This window comes from Varanus komodoensis, unplaced genomic scaffold (assembly GCF_004798865.1).
Source record: "Varanus komodoensis strain SLA01 unplaced genomic scaffold, ASM479886v1 scaffold1, whole genome shotgun sequence".
Taxonomy (NCBI): domain Eukaryota; kingdom Metazoa; phylum Chordata; class Lepidosauria; order Squamata; family Varanidae; genus Varanus; species Varanus komodoensis.
The window spans coordinates 68,997,687-69,014,508 of record NW_025335268.1 but is presented as its reverse complement, the minus strand read 5'-3'; the positions used below and the strand labels follow the sequence as shown (position 1 = coordinate 69,014,508).

General features: G+C 44.5%; 1 protein-coding gene across 22 annotated transcripts in view; it reads left to right on the top strand.

Moving 5' to 3' along the window:
* CELF2 (CUGBP Elav-like family member 2) overlaps window positions 1-16,822 on the top strand; it is a 543,991-nt gene that overhangs the window by 250,030 nt on the left and 277,139 nt on the right. The window lies entirely within an intron of this gene.

The following is a 16,822-nucleotide window of genomic DNA, read 5'->3' as shown; positions in this document are numbered from 1 at the left end:
ACTGCAAACACCAGGAATGCTCCATTTGGGAGCCCCTTAAACCAATCTTAATTTTGAGAACACCTGGGTCCATGCATGTGGCTCCTACATATTCATGAAATCTGCTGACGGTAACCCATACATCCAGCATAAGAACGAACAGCTTTATAGATGTTCGAAAACCAATTGTAAATCAGTTTGTTGGGAATGAGAGAGGAAGGCATTCTTGGCATGCTTTCCAGGGCCAAGGGGCACCGACTCTTCAGAAGAGAATGGTGGGGCCTGGGAAATGAGGAATGTGGGCCCTGTGGTGGCAGAGGAAGGAGAGTTTATCTCAAGGTTGCCCTGCCCAGGGATTCAGGCAGACCTGGGAACTGATAGGGTTTGGAAGATCTGATCCTTGACCCCATGACACTGCATCAGCAGAGAAGAGCTGTCCAACTGGAGGGCCTGCAGAGAGCTAGGAGACTTGTCCATTTCCAGAGCCGTGGGACCCAGTAACTGTACAGGAGGCTTCTCAGAAATGTGGGCCCAACAGACCACTCTGCATGCTCAAAATCTCTCTGTTGGCTAAATATTAGTTTACCGGCTGTACGTTGGCAACAAAGATCTTTTTGCTGAAGAACTGTCTAAAAGGAAGGGGAGGGGGAACGCAGGTTCTGGCATCCTTTCCCTTAAATGTACACCAATTAAGCTGGTTGTCCTAAAAATACCTCTTTCGATTCATTTTTACCATTTTGGATGGCATTACTCACTCTTGCCTGCTTTCCTTCTCTCTTTCTCCCTCTCCCACTTTCCCTCTCATTCTTTAGCACATATCACGGTTTAATTTTTGACAGAAGCTTTGAGAGGGAATGCAAGGGCATCAGAGCTGGTTCCTTGGGGAGGCTTCATCGGGCCCTTGCACCCCAGAGCAGGAGTCTTCTGGCGCTGTTACACCTCTTCTCCCCTGCAATAGTCTTATTTACCTGTCTTTCAATTTGGCTCCGAGGAACTTGGACAGGAGGAGCAGCTGCCTTCTTGTTCACCTGTCGAGCAAGCAAGCAATAGCAATGATGCAAAAGAGGAGGAGAAGCTGGAGCAGCTGGTGAAGTGCGGGTGGGAAGGATGACTCACTGAAGGAGAAGGAAACCCACTTGAGGGGCCTTGCCCGAGGGCTACAGGAACCTGTACTGGACACAAAGAGCACTGGCATCCATTTCGGGGAGAGGGAAACCTGCGGATGCAATGGGGGAACTCTGATCCATCTTCTTGGAAGTCCTGGCAGTCAACGCAAAACAAAACAAAAATTAAAATGCTAGCCTTCCAAACTGGCAAACATGAGCCGGTTTTCAAGACTCGGACACAACTCCAAAAGCACTATGCAGTTTCCAACCGACACCATTCCTTCAGTGCTAATGACACCTGGACAGTGAAGTTAATCTTCCAAAATATTAGTAATGGGTGTTTTAAATTAAAAGTGTTGATGACAGGCAAGGACTCCACCCAGTCTGATTGCAGGAAATACTGTGCAAAGCCTTGTTTCACTGTAGGTGGTGTTTGGGTCGAAACCGCTTCTCTGAACTCCATTCAGCCTGAACTTGGGGCATTTTCCATGGGTTTCCGTGGTCTCCCAAGTACTAATAGCTCTTGCCATAGTTCTGCAGGTTCATAGTTTCCTTAATGAATCAGATCATTTCTACACTGAAGCCAGAAATGCCTGGATCCTGCTCACCCTTGCTCCTTCCTAACTCAAGATGCTGAAACAGCTGAGCCCCTTCTTTTAGCCTTTATCTTCTGCCAAGGCCTCGAGTTAAAGCTTCAGCTTATTTTCCTTCTGCTGCAGTGACAGCATAAACACCCAAGATAATGTGAGAAATTCAAAGCGTATGTTTCTCTGGGCCGTTTCATTTGTTATCAGTGTTATAGTTGCTAAAGGAACTTGGGTGCTCTGGGGTGCTGGCGGGAATGGGAAGTACAAAAGACCCTCTTGAAAGAGCCTATAAAGGGAGGAGTTTTGGAGAATTTGTTTATGTGGGTGAACTTTGCACACACACACACACACATATTGAATTTCTGCTTGCCCACTTGGGATGCCAGATGTTCCTTATTTTAAAGCTCATCATTGTCCCATAGAACATAATTAGACTCTTGTTTATGCAGTCTCTCTTAAGAGTATGTCCCTTTCTTCTTTTCGTGGCAGCTATCACTTTTAAAAAGATAAACCCTTAAGTGCTTTTTTTATGGGGTGGTGACTGTATCTGATGGTCCCAAGCACATTTTGATGTTATTCAAAATAATGGATCTGTTTGCGTATCTCAAGAAACCATGAAGTCTGATTCATGAAGCCTTGGGTTGAATGCTGAATCTTCAGTACCAGGATGAGCTATGGACTATTAAGGCCAAAGCGAAGATTAAATTAAAGTCATAGCAAACTGGACTAAGCACACCGGTATAAATTCTTCTGCAGTATAAATCACAGATGTGTAGAACTAAATCCACTGTTGCAGGGGTGAAGCACCTTCTTTGCACTCAAAACTAGGGTCCCAATTCATATTGGGGCACCCTACTTACACTAGAGTATGAAAAGAGCTGCTCTTACAGCAGTTTGTTACATGTGGTGAGGCTGGACTGGAGACCAAAGAGAACCAGGTTCTGGTCCCTACACAGCCCTGAGGCTCACTAGGTGACTTTAGACCAATCACTCACCCTCAGCATAACCTACCTTGCAGGGTTGTTGTTGTGAGGATAAAATGAAAGGGAGGAGGTCTGTGTAAGCTGGCTTAGACTCCTTGCAAGATATAAAAAGGGCAGGATATCAGTGTATTGTAATAAATAATAAAGTGTCTTTTTGGCCCTAATTGACCTAAATTTGTATTTTTGAAAGGGTCTAATTTTCCAGTTAGCTTGAACCAAGTGCCATTTCCTGGGGCCTTACATGCTATGCATACTTTTTTGTATAAAGTTATTTGATCCCTGTCTGTGAGTAATTTGTTGATTCCAGGAGGTGGAAGTGCAGAATTTGGTACCTGGAATACTTCTAAACACCATCATGACTAGAAAGGTTTGGAGAGCTGCCAGGACTACATAATATTATGGAATGCAGGTGTGCAGGAGTTCCCTCTTCACGTTCCTGAACTAGCCTCAGGTTCTGCGTGCATGGATTTATGGAGGCAGCCAGAGACCAATCTGTGAGCAGAATGCAAAACAGACGGATGATAAAATATATCCCGGTCCTATTTTGCAAAGTGCAATTTGTCCTTCCGCCTCTTTCTGGCAAGTTGCACGGGAACGCAAGATGTTCAGATAAGCATCCTCCTATATCAATAACATTTGACACAACGTGCGCCATAAATGTGGCACTTAATGGCTTGGATGATGTTAGTCCTGCCAGTCATTTATGAAATGTAGCTCCACTGTATATTATTTATGTGGCGCTCAAGCAGAGCTCTGTGGTCTGCGGGAGCATTTGCGCACTATTATGGGAATGAAATGGGTTCTGGGGCGATGGATGGAAAAGGACTGTGGGGTGCACCCTGGCAGGTATTTATGCGGCTCAGATGTGGCCACTTTGCCGGCTCTCTCTAGTGCTTGTGACATGTTTGCATTACAAGCAAGAGAGCGCTGCCGATATAAATACACTGCTCAAAGGAGTATCGGCTTCTCTCAGGTTTGGCTTCCCCAAAATTTCTTGTTCCAAATTATATGAATTTATCCCTTGTTTTTGGAGTCTCAAGTTATTTGTAGGACTTTCCTGAAGGGGGCCCAGTTCTTGTTTGTTTCTAAGTTTTATACAAAGTGCAGTGAATGTGCGGTTTGCAGAGTTCATAGAAAAACAGAATCACAGCGAGTCAGAAGGGGTCTTCCAGGTCATCTAGTCTGACCCCTGGCTCTAGCTCGCTTGGCTTATGTTTGCCCAACATGTTCCTTCATGTCCAACCCATGAGTGGGAGAAGAGACAGTGGCTGGGTTCAGGCAACACAACAAGCCATAGTGGCTTTCTGCCATTGTTAGTCTGTTGTGTTGTCTGAGCACAGTCATGGTATTTCACCATGGTAAAATGGGTCTTTAGAAACCACGATAAGAAGCAATGCACTGTTCTGTGGTTGCACTGTACCACCATGGCTTGCTGTGTTGTCTGAACCCAGGATCGTGGTTTCCAATGTTCTGGGATGCAGCTTAACCTGGAAAGAAGGGCAGCTGCAGGAGCTGTTCGATTCATTCGGCCCCTCTGTGTGTGGACCAGTGAGGTGCCTCGGAATTGAATTTCACGTGCAGTGGCTGATGGGATACATGCTGACAGCAGAAAGACTAAGTGGGAGAATGGAGATCATGCAAAAGTAGAAACCACTTGATCATGGTAAAAAAAAAAAGCAAAAAACCATGATAGATCATGGTAGAAAAAAACCGTGAACCATGGTTACCACACAGATTTGTATGTTGTGTTGCATGAATGCAGCCAGCATCTGCAGTCTGAAGTGGTACAATCCAAGAGAAATGTTCCCATTTGATTCAGCTGATATGCACCCTGAATCTCCAAAGGAACAGTGTGGAATTCATTTTCACAGCAAACAGATGCATTAGCAATTTTTCCAGAAGAGTAATTATGTTTAATGTCTTTAGTTCTTAACTGTTTCCATGGTAGGCTTATATGTAAATAGATGGTGATGGATGAAACTCAGCAAGCAAGATCAGATCTGAGGAAGCTCAATGGGCCCAGTCACTTTTGGGTAGCTTTTGCATGGTGATTTTGATTGATTTTTTCCCCATTTTTGTACTGTTGGCACTGTACGTATGTCAGGCAGACAAATCTCTATATCGTATCGTTTAGAAGTGGCAATGTTAACTTCTGGGACTAATTAGAGCTCATTCTTTTGACAGCACTTTGTGATTTGTTCAGATCCACTGAGCTATAAAACTGCACCATTAAACATCCGACTTGAAAAAGACATTCTCCGTTCTCCTTTTCCCCCTCTTTTATTCTAGAACAGCTCTAGAACTAACTGGAATAATAATCCATAACTACATTAGCAGTGTAGACTGTTTTTTTAGTCACTCCCTGCCTCCAATAAACTCTGCGGATGTTGTCCTTGGAGGAAGGCGGTGACTCCTCACCTGAAACACCTGTTTTGGAGAGCAGCTACAACCACTAAAATCCCATAATCCCTCTCTATGTATGTATGTATGTATTTATTTAAAACATTTCTATGCCGCCCCATTCGCCGAAGCCTCGGGGCGGCTCACAACATAAAATTAAAATATAATACATTCAAAATATAAAACAAATTAACAATATACATATGTAGATATCCTATATATCTGTGAGATGGTTGGCCAGGAAGAAATCTTCTTGTCCACGTCTCTAAGTTCAAACCAGTTCAAACCAGTTAGGCAATTAAGGCAGTCCTTGAATTACTGGAGGATGGAGGGGGTGGGCAGAGGGAGCTCGGTCCCTATGGCTTTTGTGGTAGCCCCACTTGCTGCAGAGTCTGAACATCTAAAGAGGGTTATATTTTTTATTTATTTTATATTGTTAATTTTAATTTTATATTGTTATTTTTGTATTTTATTGTATTTTATTGTGTTGTAAGCCGCCCCGAGGCTTCGGCAAGGGGCAGCATAGAAATGTTCTAATAATAATAATAATGACAACGACGACTAGGTTAGAGCTGCGGAGAGGGCGAGAAGTGGGGCTTGTGACTTTCATTAAGCAACTATCCTTTTCCTGTCCTACATCAAGGATCGTGCAAAGGCTCTCAGAATAGGGACCTGGGGCTGCTGAAATGCGCCTTGTGGGCTGCCTGCAGGCGGCCTGCATTCCTTGTGGACCATTCGGGCTGCTCACTAGAGCCCCACCTGTCCTTCTCACCCACGGAATTTCTCCTCTGCTGCCTCCGCCTTTTCAGAGACACTGCTGCTCTCTGGTTCCCCCCGGACCCTGCAACAGATGCTAAATCACACTAACCTCCTGCATCACACGGGCTCCTTCTCGAGACCTCCCACCCTCCCCACACACACACACTGTGGTGCGATTAAGCAGACTCTCTATCTGTACACGGCTTTCTTGTCGGGCATGACAGCCCTTGAGTTGGAAGCTTTGTTTGTAGATCAGGAACTTCTTTTTTTCCCAGAGCAGGCACGATAAAAAATAAATGAACACACTATAAATTATATATCTTTTCTGAGCTACAGACCACTAAAAATAGATCTTAAGATTGTAGCAAGTGCAGTCTAGTCTGGACTGAAGTTTCGTGGTATCCCTCCGTTGTTTCCATCACTCAGCCGACGGCACACACTTTTCCCCCTTTGGCAAGCGCGTGTACAACACGCGTGTTTACAGGTTTGCACAGTAGGACACCTTTCCCCAATCCAGCACCCTGCAGATTTGTAAAGCTGCAACTCCCATCATGATGGGAATTGCAATCCAACCCAGCTGGGGAGCAGCAAGTGGGGAGAGGCCCGTGTGTGCGCCTGATCTTGAACCAAGAGCAAGATATTAGAATGGGTTTTCATCTGCTTCGTGTAGCACTCAGAATGAGGCGACATTTCCCCAGCTGGCTGTTCACAACCAAGGAAAATATGTCAGAGCGAGGAGTGCGCAGACTCTCAAGGAGAACTTTGGGTGTAACCCCATTACCCGGCATTGCTTGCAAGGAAGGAGCACTGCGGTTCGCTCGCCTGCCACGGCACAAAATGTCTTTCATAAGATGCTGAAGGTCTTCTTTTCCCCCTGTCCCCTTCATTAGACCAGAAGCTCACGCATCGGGGATTAAGTATCGTTCCCTTCGTTTCTCAAGGAGATGGATTTTGGACACTTGAGTATTAGGTCCTGTTGAGCACGCCTCGTCTGAAGTGGCTGGATGTTGAAGCTTTGCTGTTGTCTTGGTAGGCGGGATATTTCCCACTGTGGGGATAACAGATTTTTCCGAGGACTGTAGCCCTCCTGCAGTTTGGGCGGGCCTGCTTGGACTGGCTTGCTCTGGATTCAGAGGCAGAGAAGACCCCCCGGAGCGGTGCTTGCCAAGGCCGGGCTGCAGCCCTGTCTGGCTGAACCCGGGTTTGTGTCCCCTGGCATCAGCTACAGATTTGGACCGCAGCCCAAGGCAGAGCAGATGAAGATCTTCACTTGCTGTCCAGGCAAAGGGCAAAAGCCAAATATTTGTACGCAGCCCGGCCAGTTCAGAGGGTTGGGTCAGGGTCGTGGTTAGAATGCCGGTCTGGGGCTTGGGAGACCCAGGTGTGAGTTGCTTTCTACCACGAAGTGCCTCGTGTCTCCGACTCTTGGCCTAGCCTACCCTGCAGGGCTGCTGCGAGGATCAAGTGGAGATGAGGAGGGACATGTGAGCTAGTATGGCTTCCCTGCAAAGGGAAAGCAAGGCGGGTGGATCCAGAAGGAGGATATGTAAATGAAAGATACAGTCTTCAGGAGCAACATGGAAAGAGCTGCATTGAATCAGATCCAGGGCTGCTCATGTCCAGCAGGTCACCAAGGACATTTTTCTTCTCCTACTGGTATTCCCCAGCAACTGGCACTCTGACACACCCAGTTTGGGAGCCAGTGTGGCCTAGTGGTTAGAGTATTGGACTGGGACTTGGGACAGCCGCAAACTCTCAGCCTGTCCTAACTCAACAGGGCTGTTGTGTGAACAAACCTAGAGGAAGATCAAGTGTTCCACCCAGGTTCAATGTGGTTGCCAGGAAGTAGGACCCCCAGGGTATGGAATGGGCTTCCTTGGGAGGTGGTTGAGGCTCCATCGGTGAGGGTGTTCAAGGATAAGCTGGGCATGGACATGGTAGTCAGGTCATGAGCAGAGCCGGCTGGATCTGGGGGTCAGACTAGATGGCCCAGGAGACCCCCTTCTGACTCACTCAGTTTCTATGTTTCCAGGGAGAACAATGGGATATAACACTGAAATAACCTTTCAAATAAATATAGGGTAAATGTACCAGCCCGCAGATGTCTGTGTTTTGCAATCGGTGCTCCAAAAGAGGAAGGAAGGGATCATCCTTAAAAAAATAAAGTTAAAGGTTGATTAGCTCATCTCATCTCAGCAGTGCCGTCTTGCTACAAGTGACCAGATGAGTTATTTAAATCCCTCTTGAGAAATGCTTTTTCCTCCAGGCTTTCATCTGTGATAAATAAAACTGGATTTACCGCAGATCACTCGCAGCACTTTCCCGGATGCTCCCATCTCCCGAAGTTAGACAGCGAGGATCGGCAGATCTGTCAATTTCAGTTACTCTCCATTTTTCAGCCTTCAGTTTGTTCCCTTGTGTTTTTGCATCAGTTTGAGAAAACTCCACAGAGGAATTCATACGCATTCCTGAACATATTTTCCCCAGTATACACCTTTTTTCTCTTTGTTTGGCTAATACATTCTTAAATGCATTTTTTAAAACCCTTTCACAGACATACACATTTTTCTATACACTTTTGCCTAAAACATGCATTTTTTAACTGCCCTGAAAACTCCAGGGCTGTGGAAATAGTGCAGGTAAGGATTTCCAGAGTGGTCCCCATGGACGGCAGGATGCCTATGGATACCTGGTTTGGCACCTATCAGGCTTCCAGGCCTCTAATTTTTATTTCTCAAGATTTTTTTAAAATTAAAACTACCAAAAAAACAAACCCCAGCTGCCAAGTTTACTGCAAAAGAAAGTGCCACACTATCTTTATTTGAAGTCAAAAGAGTGGTTTTGATTTGGAGCTTAGACCCCAATTCTAGGGATCTTGTACCTTAGGTTGTTGGGTAATTTTCTTTTCTTTTAGTCTTTCCAGTCTGACTTCTGGAAGACTTGTGTTTTGTGAGTGCCCATGCCTACCACGGTAGCCATGTTACAAATGGCAACCACCCCATGGCTGTCATTTTGTGACAGTGCCCACGGCAGTCTTAGAATTCCAAGTGTTCTGACCAACAACCCAGAAATGCTGGTAACTGCTGTCATGGAGAAGTGCATCTTGGTTCAGATGCTAATTTGGAAGTATGCATGTGGTAAACTTGTGTCAGTTTGCAAACTGAATGGTGCTCTTCTCCATTACTGTTAAACAGATGGCAGTGGATGCTGGAGGGATCTCAAATGGATTCAGATGACTGGATTTCTGTTAATCCAAGCCACAGATTCTGCACTGGCCCAACTTTTTTGAGTCAGGCAAATTCCACAAGTTTATGGATCAGATTTTGTTAGGTTTCATTTTGTTTTACATTCTGGAATGTTGCACAAATTCAGCCATACAGAAGTACAAAAGCTGCTAGAAACTATGTCAACGTACAAACGAGGAAAAAAGGCACAGTGCTTTTCATATCTCTGTTCTTTCTCTTCAGCCTCTGCTGTGTTGTAGTCGTGTGTGTGTGTGAGTGTGCATGCTCTTTGCTCGCTGATACTATACTGACCTAAGAAAAATACACAAGATGTTCCATGCCAGTAAAACTCCTGTAAATTAGAGTGGACTTTTTGCAGAATCTTCTGAAGCGATCCATCAGTGAGCAGTTGGTGGAGTGAAAGATTCCAAGCTACCCACAAAAGACACATAGGTTTAGCAAAACACGTGCATCTCTACATTCGAGAGCCAACTGGGTTTTGCCATCCTTTGTAGAAAACTGTCTCTTGGGAACCTTGCATGACACACTCTCTCCTGTCTTTCCCATCCCAAGCAAAACCCTTTTACTTTTCTGAAGCATTTTCAAATGTTTCCTGAGTTTGGTCTACTCCTGAACTGACGTTTGTATGTGCGATTGCTTTGGCTGTTTTAATTAAGCTGCTGCGCTCCATTTTTAGCTTCCTTTATTAACTGTTCTGACAGTTGTTAGCTGCCATGTACGCCATGCTAATTGGGCAGGATATGCATTGTTAAAATAAACAAAAAGTTCCTGTTGCCTTGAAAGTCTTCTGATTTTAGGTTTGTAATGTACCCAAGGTGGGAGACAGATAAATGGGAAAACAGCTGACAATGAGGTTCCGGGAAAGAGGAAAGAGTCTCGCTTCAGTACGCAGGATGTTAAATTGAGCCATTATGGCTTCCCTCCCCTTGTCTGTGCAGTGGCCTTTACACAGGAACTACCATTAACTGAATGGAAACATGGCCAAATGTGTTTACAGGAGGTGATGTGTGACTTTCTCCTATTTGCTTTCTCACTCCCTGATACGAGGCGCGGAAAAAGTGGAACAATCTCTTTTTACTGGGAGGGGGCTGGAACCGCTGCTTGGGCCCCACTTGCATTTTAATAAATGCAGCCTATCCTTAGGAGCATCTATAGATAATTGCCAAGCCATATGCGTTTTTAAAGCAGAGCAAAGTCAAACTGACGGTGTGAGCTGGTCCCTTTGCTCACGTTCCAAAAGTCAAGACAGTCCTCTGAAGAATGAGTTCTTTTATTTAGACTGCAGAGATAACAGGGCAGTTTGAGCTCCGACCAAAGCCTCTGCCCATGTAAAGAGCGGATTCCAAGCTAGAAACTTTGCCTTGGTCCCTCCCTTTCAGTAAAACTTGTTGCAACCTCAGGATGACTCTCCTTGCTTCTTTAAGGTTTTCATGCCAGTTGTATTTAGTAGTTTACAAGAGCTAAGCAGGGCTGTCAAAGAGGAGATGGCTTGATAGCACACAACAACAAGAGGACAACCCATGTGCAGGATGATACAATTATGCATTTTGGGCTCTGGGTATGCAGATCTGAGTTCTTATCCAATTTTAGGCATCCTGAAAAATGCACACTGTCTTTCTTCAACCCTGTACTTCACAAACTAGCTGTGAGGGCATCACTAGGAAAGGTTCCATATTTATTCCTTGATTATTTCAAGAAGTCGAAGAACAACAACAACATTGTTAACAGTTGTGCAGCTCTTTCCCTGGGATATCTGCTGCCCACAACTGACAGCAGCAGCCTTTTAGCAGCTGAAGTGAACACTCTTCAGTGCCTTCACAAGCATATTATGATGTAATTAATGTAGCGTGTGAACCTTAAGCCTCAGGAAAAACGTGGCTATTTTTAATTTGTTTGTTTTCCAAGAGACATACCTCTGAGCTGTTTCTGTCTAAAAACCAGCTGCATCTCTGACTTCGTTCATTTCCCGTCTAACTGTTCCTCGACCCCCCGAAAAAGTTCACAGACGTGTCCATGGGATGGAGGTCCATGGACAGAGAAGGTGTGCGGTCTACCTAAGACCATACAGCAATTGCACAACATACAAGGAAGTTAAAAGAGGCAATACTTAAAATAAATGTGCAGAATAAGTATTGCCTCTTTCTTCCTTTCTTGGTCTCCTTAGATTTACCAAATGTGTAGATGCATGTAACCTTTTTGTAGACTTTTGTCCTTGCCATAATATTTTAAATGTGAGAAGGTAATTCATGAAAGGATTCTGCCACCCGATCCCCCTTTTCAGTATCCTTTAACCCTTCTGATGAGTGCAACTTTCATGTCTGTTTCATGATCACTAAAGCAGTGCAAAATCTCTTTTTAACTCATGTTCTGCTTGTATTAATTTCAGTTAAAGAGACAACTCTTTTAAACCAAGAATGCAGTCATTTAAAATATCCCCGTTAGTTCTGTAGAACTTTGGTGTTTTTGCATGCAAAATGGGAATTTAATGATGACGTGAGACACATATTTCAATGGCTGAAATTTCAGTCCATGTATATTGCCGTTCCTAATGTGACAGGTGAACTAAAAATGCTTATTTTTAGTTCATTTAGTTAGTTTTGGTTTTATTTATTTTATTAGTTTATTTAGTTTAAATTAATATTTAATTTAAATTAATATTAAATTAATATTTAGCAATATTGAATTACCACTGTAGCTCACTGGTAAGCACATCTGACCAGGAGGGACTGGTGGACACGTGAATTAGAATCTTGTAGAGGTTCTTTGAATTCCTCCTTGAAGCTAGGTTTGCCAGTTCTGTTCCCAGTGCATGCATCCTTATTTTTCCTTTGTATTTGTGATACAAAAAGATGTGCATTTTTTATCATGAATATTTGAAAACTCCTCATTTTCAGACTTGAAATGAAAAATATGTTTGTTTGTTTGTTTGTTTGTTTTTTAAGTGCAGTTTTTCCATTTGGAAATTAGCCTTTTACTCCATAGGCTATGGAGTGGTATACAGAAATGTTTTAAATTCGTATATTGGAATTTTATATTCGGCTTTATTTTATTATTATTATTATTATGAATACTTTTGGTGAAACTTTGGTGAGAACTCTACACATTCCTCAAGTTAATTAGGTGCTGGAGGCGACGGGCACGCTCTGTTTGCGTAGCGCTTACAAAAGAAATCCGTACAGGGAAGGAGATGGAGGGAAAGGGACAGCTGCTCTTCCCAATGCATGTCCTTAGGCTGACGTTCTTTCCAGGTGGGAGCAAAGAATTTGTGCCGGGGACTTCATGGGAAAGGTGGGCTTTGAGGAGGGATGGATGAAATTCAGAGTGCTGGAGCCATAGAGAGTGGAGCTACGGACCATATTTAGCGTGTATCCACCCCAAGTCTCATGGTTGGCCATGTCTTGGACGCCAGTTGCTGGAAGCACAAGAGGGAGTTCTTTGGCTGCAAGCCCTGCTTACGTATTTCCTGGGTGTCTGGCTAGCCACACCTTGGACTAGCTGGACAACCACACCTTGGACTAGCTGGGTCGTTGCTGGAGCCAGCTGGGCTCCTCTTGGGGAGGCAATTCCAGCCCAAGGGGAGCAAATGGGAGCGGAGGTGAACTTACCGTGTTCCTTCAGGAATTCTTCGTGGAAGCAGGAGGGTCCTCAGAGGGCTGTGCATGGGAGAGTGACCTTCTCAGGAGAAAGAATCCTAATGTTTACCTACAATTTCCTGTTGTCGGAATGAAAAGCAGACATGTGGTATTTGAGGAAGAACTCGGCTGTTGAAGGACAACACTCCTGAAGGGAAATGCTAAGAGGAACGGCAGCTTTCTGTGTCCTGGTTTTCAGCCCTGGTCTGTATGCAACACACATGTAGGTGGAAATAGCAGATACCGTGTTATGGGAAGGACTTTATTTAGTCTGTCAGTTTCTAGTGCCAGTTAGCATTGCTGGGCAACTCTGAATTGTTAACCCTATAAGGAGGGGAATGGAAAGTTGCTCTTTGTTCATGCAGGAGGGACCAGCAGTATAGTTTAGCCCCTATTGCCTGCCAGTGCTTCCTAGTCCTGGAGCTTTTGGAATGTGTTCCTAATTCCATGTTTATTCATTCATACACACACACACACACACACACACACACAAGCCAGTGTTGAGCCATTTGGTAGAGCAGAGACGGATTGGCTCGCACACAGGAAGGAGAGAATGACCTTCCAGCTGTTTTCTGCTCACAGCTGGCTTTAAGACAGTAAATTGAGGTAAACTGATCAGCAAGTTTGAAAGGAGAGAGCAGCAGGCCTCCACTTTCAGCATCAAGAGGCTGCGAACTGATCTTGTCATTTCTTCTCTCCGCCCCCCTGCGAATGCTCAGCGATGGCTCTTTAAGGAAGATTTAAGCTGACTTCAGTTGAACCTGCACCCAGAAGCTTAAAACAGCCCCTGTCCGAGAGCCGCTGCATGCTAATCAAAGCACTAGGTGACCTTGTGGAGGTAAGAGAAGGGAAATGATGTAGCTGGCATGCCAGTGCCAGGCTCCCATGTCGTCAGAGGTGTGAAGGCAGAAGAAGATACCGAAACATGTGCCTACCTATAGCCCAAGCATCAGCTCCACCATAACAGCCAGAGAAAAAACAATGCTGGACTTATCCTTGTGCCAGAGACTAGCTGCTTCTTCCTCCCTCCTTGATTTCTCCTGCAGAAATTCTTATGTTTGGATGTTCTCTTTCCCAGTATAATTTAGGAAAAGGTGAGGAGCTGAGGGTGCGTTACTTGAGTTAGTAGAAGAACTGAAGGATCTGATTCAATACACTTTCTTTTCATTTATAGAACTAAGGGTATCTCTCATGCAGAACAAGAAAAGCTAAGCGTGTGTGCTGGATGCATACTTGGCTTCAGAACTAATGATGGTGTCTTGCTGTGTTTTAGTGGTTCTCTTCCCTGCTCTGTACAGAGCTTGTAGAAGACTCTGAGGCTGTTGAAGGAGCTGGGAGACTCTGTTTTCCTGGTCATGAATTGCACTCAGTCTTACTGTATGGCCTGCTCTTTTGCCTCGTAAAGACTCCAGGTATATTTCTATGGTTCAGAGGAAGAGGAATTTAGGCCACTGTTGCTAAAGGACCAAGATGGCGGACATGACCCATAACCAAGAGCTGGCTAGGAAGTAGACTTATTGATGAGCAGAATATGGTGCTGTTCCTTTACAAAGCATCAACAAACATATCACAAGAAATGGTTCTGGCATGAACCAACCTAACAGAGGTGTGTGCGGTTGCTGAAGTATGTAGAGGATGAAGATGGCAAATTGTATGGGTCAAGTGGATGGAATGGGCTTCCATGGGAAGTGGTTGAAGCCCCATTGGTGAGGGTGTTTGAGGATAGACTGGACATGCACATGGTAGGCATGTCAGGAGTGGAGCTGGCTGGAGACGGGGGTCAGACTAAATGGCCTGGGAGACCCCTTCTGATTTGCCCTGTTTCTATGTTTCTAAGTGAAGAGGTGTCAGCTGTAAAATGTTACATGAGATACTGAAAAAAGAAATGTTGGTTGTGCTCAAAAGAACTCTGCAGATGGTTCTGTAGCTCTTTTTATGATAACTGCCCATGTAATCTCTTGCCAAATTGGAACTTCATGAATGCCTGGAAGTGCAGGAAAACTTCAGTTCAGTAGGTTGTTGCACAGAAAGAGGATGGGAAAGAAAGGAAACAGAACGGTGAAACTGTTCCATTGTGAGAACCAGACTGTTCAGATCAGGGTTAGCCCTACATTCCCAGTGATGAATCAGAAACAGTGCTATGTATGTTCTTATATTCCCATTTGAGTCCTAGCAATCTCTTCTTGGTCCTTGATGAACTTACCAATCCACGTATCAGTTGTCAAATTATTACATTTTCTCCTTGTTCTAAATGCTGTTCTATCAGCCCAGAGATGGAACTGCATGCCACATTTTGAGTTTGTTCCCATGTGCTGGAAAATGCCTCCCAGTTTCGATCATTTTTTTAGTACTGGAGTTTTGCAACACTGTTTTTCTCAAAGCTGCTTTCCTTTTGTTTTGCCATCACTGGCCTCACCTTAATTTTCCCACATTGATGCTTAATCCTACTGGCTATTGCAACCCACATGGTTTGGCCACTGATGTTGTGATACTATACCTGACTTTCTGATGTCATTAAAATCATATGGGTTACTGGAGCAACTCCAGCAAGGCTGCACTCCAGCCTGATTTATACTACATTTACACCACAGGTAAAGTCCTTACCCTTGGTTGCATAGCCAGAAGCATGGCTTCTAGATCTAGAGAGGTATGACTACCACTCTGTATGACTCTGGGGCGCCCACAACTGGAGTATTGTGCTCAGTTTTGGGCCCCTCATTACAGGAAGGACATAGCCAGGTTAGAGTCAGTGCAGCGTAGGGCCACAAGATTGGTGGCCAGTTTGCAGGGGATGCCGTATGAGGCGAGACTGAGGGAACTGGGTCTCTTCAGCCTGGAGAAGAGGAGACTCAGAGGGGATCTGTTGGCGACATACAGGTGTGTGAGGGGGTGTCACATGGAGGTGGGTAGAGACCTGTTCTCCCCTGCAGGACGTGCTCCAACAGAGCCAAGCTCAAGGAACCAAGGTTCAATTTGGATGCCAAGAAGTACTTCCAGACAGTTAGGACCCCGAGGGTGTGGAGTGGGCTTCCACAGGAGGTGGTTGAGGCTCCATCGGTGAGGGTGTTCAAGGATAGGCTAGACATGCACATGGTAGGCATGTCATGAGTGGAGCCGGCTGGAGCCGGAGGTCAGACTAGATAGCCCAGTGGGACCCTTCTGACTCGCTCTGTTTCTATGTTTGTCTATATAACTTCCCTGCCTGCACCCAGTTTTGTTTGAAATATCTCAGCCACATCAGCTACCTCATTCACACGTTGACTTAGGAGATGCATGAGAAATTCATCTCAGCCCTTGTTTTAATTATGGTCCAGATGTCTAGTCTGCAGTAGACATTTTGAGAAACACATGTGAAAAAAATGCATAGTTGGAAAAATGTGGCCAAAAACGCATTCTTTTTAAAGATGTGCACAAACGTGCTCTCATCAGTGGAAGAAGAATGTGTAAAATTCAGAGATGAGCAGAACCGATGCAGAATGTTGGCCTACACACACATTCTCATATGAGAAGGGAAAAGGCAAAGTTCTCAATCTGACACAGGCATTATTTGTTTATTTATTTCTTTAAAACATCTGTTTGCCACCCCACATGTACCACAGCACCTCTGGGCAGCTCACAAACACAAGACAAAAACACAATAGAAACAGTTACCATACATTAAATATAAAATATCAATAAAATACAGGCAGAATTACAAAACAAAGGTCCATTGGCATAAAGTATTAAAATATTTTTAAAGGAAACATACATTGATGCACGTAAGCTTTGCTTGAAGGTAGCTTATGTAGGTATGCATTCACATGCTAATACTGAGTGTAATTAAACAGGATTGGGAACAGTCCAGAATAGGGGACACGTCCCCTACGAATTGGTGCTGAAATCGCCACCACCCTTGGTGCTCAGTACTAAAGATGATGCAGAAGGGACATCTCCCTTGCATAAAGACAGCCTCCCGCAGGCTTGTGCTTGCCAGATGTTTATTTTTATTTATTCATTTATTAAAAGGATTTCTACCCCATCCTTTGCCAAGGTCTCAGGACAGCAGTACAATAATAAAAAGCATCATCAAAAATAACAAAATCAAACCCACATTAAAACCACATCAGCTGTTAAAATGCTGGAAAATAAAAA